At 38.9% G+C, this 7,043-nt stretch overlaps 1 pseudogene; it reads left to right on the top strand.

Moving 5' to 3' along the window:
• The first annotated feature begins 205 nt into the window (after nucleotides 1-205).
• LOC143681196 (RNA-binding protein 15 pseudogene) lies at nucleotides 206-3,850 on the top strand (annotated as a pseudogene).
• Nucleotides 3,851-7,043: the final 3,193 nt, after the last annotated feature.

Genomic DNA, 7,043 nt, shown 5'->3' with positions numbered 1-7,043 from the left:
ACATTGAGACCTGGATCAGGATTCCTTTTTGCTATTTCATTGCTCTAATCAGAGTAATCATTATAACATAATATTTATAAAGCCATAATTTGCACTAAAACATTACACTAACAATGTGCTGAAGAATGCATACTTATGAAAAGAAGAGGGTGTATTTTCTCCAACCTAGACATATAACAAAGCAACCAGAGTAAATGAGTGGGTAATGGGGTAAATCATCTAAAAAATTGAGTGTAGGATATAAGTTGACTATTTTTTCCTCCTAGATTTAGCATGTAAAACTCTGAATTCTTGAAAATGTATGATACAGTCATATCATGAATGTGAATAATTTTATAATTTACATAATTTAAAAGAATTACGTCTTTACTATTTAAACTATGGCACTATCTCCCATATGCCATACCTGTAAGAATAATATAAACTTCAAATAAATATCCAGAGATGTTTCCTTTCTTTAGTGGGAAAAATATTAATATCAAAACATCAGGAAAAATAAATAGATATTTTCTTTTTCAACTAGCTGTGTTCTATATTTTAGATTAAAGGTTCTGCATTATTTGAGTATAAACATATAAACTCAGGTGGAAAAGAAAGTTAAGCTTTCAATTTAACATCACAATAATAAAAGCAAATTGAAAAATGAATCAACCTCAACAAGTGAACTAAAGGTTTCAACTTCTGAAAATACTCATGTGCGCCTTCCTTTTTGTTTCTGCAACTGCCCAAATGTAGTAGATATCTGTTTTCTCTTGCCTGGTTTACTATGCCTTCCTATCCCATTGTCTTTTTTCCTTCTTCCCCCTACCAGTTCAGTCCGCAAGTTTGGGCCTCAAGGTCAACCCTCTTAGATCCCAGTTCTGCTCATGAGCAGCCTTACCAAAATCAAAAATAATTTTCACTACCTGAAAATAATTTCAAGATGTTGTAGCTTTGACAATTAACCCCAGAATGGGTTCCATTCTCTCTTACTACTTCCTAAAACAGTTCTCCCCAAAGCCTGTTTCTCAAACGCTTGTCTGTTTAGACATACCTCAGAAAAGAAAAGAAATGAGCTGGGAAGCACTGCATGCTAAAACCTCTTTTGGCTTTCCCTTTGGAAGGAACGAATAAGTTGCATAGTGAAAAAGTGTTTCCTTTCTTTTAATCTGGCATACTAGGGTGTTCTCTATTTACTGGGCATACTTCACTACAAAACTAACACTATCACTCTCTCTCTTTTTAAAAAATACTTACTAACATTTATTCTACAGACACACTTTGGCAAATTCTGCCCTCAAACTTATCCTGTGCTCCAGGCAAACTGAACAACTACCCATTCCTGGACTAGACTTTGGGCTTTAACATTCAGTGCCTCATCCATATTGTCTCCTCCATCTACGACACCTTAGCTTCTCACTTCTGCTTTGTACCTTGTACATATATCTCATTTCTTCTACTACGTCGAAAGCTTTTTAAAGACCAGATTGCATCTACTTAAAGTTTTAAAATCTTTCATGGTGTCATATAGAGCAGGGATTTAGTATTTGTGACCTTAATGAATGCACAATCATAGCTTACATGGCAAAGACTCTCAGAGAGGAAAGAAAGGAAATAGGGGACTAGGCTTGGGGGATGTATGAGAAATAGACAGTGAATAATTGTGGGGAGAGACAGAAGCTGTTTCAGCCATTATGTGGTCAGAAGAATTCACTCATATAGCTGATGACAGGATGAGAATCAAGAGGAGCTTCTTTGCTTACAACACAGAGAAGGAAGGACAAAAGCTAACAAAAGAACTATAGCTTAGAGTAGGTTCTTCATCTTCATACTCATACTTGCAAAGATGTGAATTTTAAAGGAATCATTTCCGGATCCTCAACTTCTGCCATCTACTCAGCCCTAAACTTGATCTGCAGGTAGAGCCTTTGAGGTACAAGTTCTCTTTTCTCCCTTCCCTTTCCCATTCACCAGGTTTCCTAGTGACAAAAGAAACCCACAACCTTGGGTGCCTCTTGCTTCCCTGGCACAAGAGTTTGACTGATTTGGCACCATAGTATCCATGGCACCATAACTACCACAAAGGCAATAGTAGGGCATTTATCTAGAATGGAAAGCCTGGATGTAGCTTGTGCTGCTACCGTCACCTTAGGGTAGACTTTGCAGACACAGAACATCATTACCAACAGCAATATTTGCCGCCCCTGCCCCTGACTCATTTATGAACCGGTGACAGATGCTTTTGGACATGGAGCACCTGACCCATTGAGCAGTGCTCAAAATAGGACACCATCCTTTCTATACATAGATCATGACAGGAACCTTTATCCTGACTCTGATTAGGTGCCACCCCGTCCCCAGTCCATGAACCCAGTAATCTGACTACAACTACTGCCATGCCTACTTATGAACCATTAGTTACCCTTGATCACAAGCAGGATGGCTGGTCTGTGGACTGGACAGAGGCCAAGAGAGATCTTCTCAGCACTAGAGACCAGCCTAGGAGTGAAGGTTCCCTGAGGAGAGTGGGGACTGGCATCTGGATAGGCCCTTTGAGAGCGACTGACCACAAAAATGTTACTGTGCTCCTTTTCCTGACCACAATCCATAATTGAGCAGTAGCCAGGATCGCTACAGTCATGACAATGATCAATCTTCCCATCTTCTTCTCTTTGAAAGGTATATTAGTTAGGTTTCTCAGGGAAACAGAACCAAGAGCAAATATCAGTAAATATTAGATTTATAAAAATGTCTCACATGATTACAGGGATGCAAAAGCCCAAAATCTATAGGGCAGGCCACTGGGTGGCAGCTCCAATGATAGTCCTCAACAGGCTCCCCAGGAGAGGCCGGCTGGCTGAAGCCACGACAGAGACATTCTCTCTTTTGAAGTCTCCTTAAAAGCCTTGGTGATTTGATTAAGCCGCAGTCATTGCAGAAGACACTCCCCTTAGCCAACTGCAGATGTAATCAGCCATGGATGCAAACAGCATGCTCATGATTTAAATCCATGAAATGTCCTCACAGCAACAGATAGTCTAGTGCTTGCTTGACCAGACAACCAGGTGCCATCACCTGGCAAAGTTGACATATGAACCTAAACATCACAGACAGCCCTCTCCAATCTAATTGATGAGGTAGTTTGGAGAAGAGCCAAGATGGCAAATAAGACCGTAAAAACTCTGCATCAACTGAGCAGGATAGGAGGCACCAGACAACAGCACCCACTGAGGGAAAAAGCCCTCTGAAAAAAAAAGACTGATCAAATGGGAGTGCCACAGCACCAGCCCTGCTTCTTCCCAGAACAGTGTGGTGAGGCAGCATGTGCAGTAGCATCCTCTCCCAAACTCTGTTTGGTGTGGCAGAGCATGATTCTACTGAAGAGCAGCAACTTCCCATCCAACATGCAGCTGTTGCAGGGTGACCTTCAAGAGGCTAGCAGTCTTCCTGTGGAAGGTTCAACTGGAGGCAAAGTAGCCCAGCTCAAAAGCACTCAATAACTCCAATCCAAGTTGGATGAAATAACTTGATGCATCAAAGTGACAGGGCCCAATGGTTATGCCATTCTTCTGGCTGTTTCTGGAAGTTCTGACACCTGGTCCTCCTCCTCTTCAGCCATATCACACATTGCCACCTCTACACAGAAGCCTCTTAGGAGCCTCACATTCTATTTAAAGCAAAAGCAGTTCACTGGGGTAATCGGCCTCTGGCAGGGGACAACAAAGACAAGGAGAACACTGGGGTCCTTCATGCCTTACCACCCTGTGAATTCTCCCGGCAGTTCCTGGATTCCCCTGCCAAGGTACTGGCCAAATCTGAAGATTACCAGATCACGATCATTGTCTATGCAAAACTGTTGAATAGTGGATGAAGATCTGGAATTCAAATTTCTAATGGACCTTTTTAAAGAGAATTTATGGCATATGTGGGGTTTACATGGGCTTCTTGATGGAACAAAGCTGATCTGTTAAGTATTTTTGCATTTGACCAAAATAAGCTTAAAGTTGTATATCTGCTATTGTGCTGTTAATGCTGGTGCTTTAAGTGGAAAAAATGACCTCTTTGCTTTATGCTGTGTACCCAGAATTTCTGGAAAGGTACCCTTTTCATGGCTCACACACCTTAAAAGTAGCTGTCATTCAAACATGTGCCCACAGTTGAGCTACTTTTGTTTTCTTCTAAATAAATTGCTTCTTTTGAGGAAAAAAAAAGAAAGAAAGAAAAAAAAGAAACCCACAGTTCTCTTATGGTTCATTTCCCACCAAGGTATAAATCTTCCACTGCAGCAAAAAAAGACCAACTTTATTATTTATTTAATCAAGGCAAAATAATCAACCCACTCACCCACCCATATAATTTTAATTTTACATTAATAATCATTTATAAAAATTTGTAAAATATTTATATTGTTTCAATTGATTATGTATTAACATTTGTAATATTAACTCAAGACAGGAAAAAAAGATTCTTACTTAAAGATTTTGCTTATGTAAAAGAAAATAATAATTAATTTATAAATGATTTTTGTTGCAGAGAAGTAAGACAGTGTGATCAGTAAAAGTCTTTCAAGCACAGAGGTATATTATAATAGGATAAAATTCTCTGGGGGAAGTAGAATGAAAGTACAAGTTCAAGGAAGAAAATGAAAGCATTAAATTCCTAACTATTAATTAGAGCTTATACTTGCATATGTATGGATATATAGATATAAATGTACCAATTTTTTAACGGATGATGCTGGCTGTCAAATCACTATGGGTTTTTTTGCATCATTTTTGCATATATTTAAAAGTACAATGGAGCATTTTATTTCTAAATGTCAATATTTATAATATAGAGAAAATTATGACCTTTATAATTAATGAAAAAAATATTTTATTATTAAAGAATTTGAATATGTACTTTTAAATGAGTGAAGAATACATTTTTAAATTATTATTTTTAGATATACAAAGACGCTAGGCTTAAGGTTAAATGGAAGAGACTTGAGGCTACTGGCTACCACACTACTTCTGGATTAGAAAAAAATGAGGAAAAGATGCAGCTTTGCCTGGGGGTAAACACATATGCTCACACCCTCCTAAACTTCATAGCACCTATTTCTTTCCTTTTCCTGCCTCCTCTTCCAGCTCCACTCTGGCACACCTGATGGCTAAATCCAAGGCAAGAATTCAAGACTGCCGAACCTTATAGTACCCCAGAGCAAGGTCACATCGGTGGCACCCTGTCCTCACCTCAGACCCAGGCACATTCCTGTAGCATCGACTGCAGCAGGGAACGGAGGCTCCCAAAACAGTGGCAGAGGAAGCGTTGGCCAGGCAAGGGAGGCTCATGGAGGAATGCACCTGGATCAGGAATCACAAAGGTTTGTTGAGTAAAGACTGCCGCAGACCAAGTCAGATGCTGAACAGCCCTAGAGACAAGTCTGCGACTCTTGGTATTGAACAGCTTGACACAGTTCCTAAAAGATGGAGGAGTCAGATGGTTAGACAAATGCAGTGAGCCCTTCTGGGGCCTCGCCAGGAGGGAGAGGCTTGGGTTCAGTGATTGAGAGCAAGGTTCTGAGCCAGAGGACCAAAGCCAGTGCCTTTATTTCTTGACTTTTATTCTCTCAGGCTGAAGATCTGTGATTGAATCAGTCACATTCATATCAGTCATATCCATATCATTCATATAGTCACATTTTTTGATCCAGGAGCTTTGAAAATTCCACCCACCACCCTAGCCCTTAAGCACTGTACTCCATCCTGCTCAATCACAATGTCAAAAATCACATGGAGGGCTAAGAAAATATTTACTTAATTAAGGTTTAAACATGCATGATTGAGGAAAAGAATAATTTGAGAAGCTCAAATTTTTCATGTTGATTTTCTACATTCATCAAATTCTGAAGATAATTATTTAATCTTCCACTTCATTTATTTGTGTAGATCAGGCTGCCACCATCTGAGGGAAAACACCAGACATATCACCAGGCCATTTTCAGGCCAGAAAATTGAAGATTCAGTCCTGTCAAGCAGCCATCACGGACAGGAACAATGAGAAGTATGATTCAAGTATCATCAAAATATGTCAGGAACAGTGTTTTTTCTTCTCTTACTCTCACAAACAAATACGCACATTTTCATATAATTCCCAACATGCAAATTCACTTAGGAAGGCAGATGGCTAATACTCAAAAGTCAAGCAAGTTGTTAGGGAAATGCAAATCAAAACCACAATGAGACATCATCTTATACCTACTAGAATGGCCATTATCAAAAAAAGAGAAAATCTGCAAGTGCTGGAGAGGATGTGGATAAATGTGTATACTTATTCACTGTTAGTGTGAAAGTAGAATGGTGTAGCCGTCCTGAAAGACAGTTTGGCAGTTCCTCAAGAAACTAAGTATAGAATTGCTGAATGATCCAGCAATCCATTTACTAAGTATATACTTGGAATAACTGAAAGCAGGTACATGAACAGACATTTGCCCACCAATTTCATAGTGGCATTATTCACGATTGCCAAATGTCCATCAACTGATAAGTGGGTAAACAAACTGTGGTATATATGTACAATGGAATATTACACAACTGTAAGATGCAAAAATGCAAGCCATACCATGGATGAAACTTGAGAACATTATGCTGAGCGAAATAAACCAGAAATAAAAGGACAACTACTGCATGGTCTTATTAATATAAACTATAATGAGAAAACTCTGAGAATTAAAATTGAGAACACAGGTTATCAGGAGATAGAAAGAAGGAAGAGATGGGTATTTGATACTTAAGGAGTACAGAGTGTTTAACAAGACTGAGTAAAGATTTGGAAATGGATAGCACATTACCATATGATGGTAGCACAATATTTTCAGTATAACAAACAAAGCTCTGAATATGCATATGGTTGAAAGAAGAAGGCTAAGGGCATCTATGACATGAGAAGGAAAAATAGAAGGTAAAATCTGGGACTGTATAATTTAGCAAAAACTAGAGTGGACAATGATGGTGATTAAACGTACAAATTTAAAAAGTTTTTACATGAGTGAAAACAAATCATGTCACCTTTGCAAGGTGTTA

Source organism: Tamandua tetradactyla, chromosome 1, assembly GCF_023851605.1.
Source record: "Tamandua tetradactyla isolate mTamTet1 chromosome 1, mTamTet1.pri, whole genome shotgun sequence".
NCBI classification, from domain to species: domain Eukaryota; kingdom Metazoa; phylum Chordata; class Mammalia; order Pilosa; family Myrmecophagidae; genus Tamandua; species Tamandua tetradactyla.
This window is presented reverse-complemented; position numbering and strand designations above follow the sequence as displayed.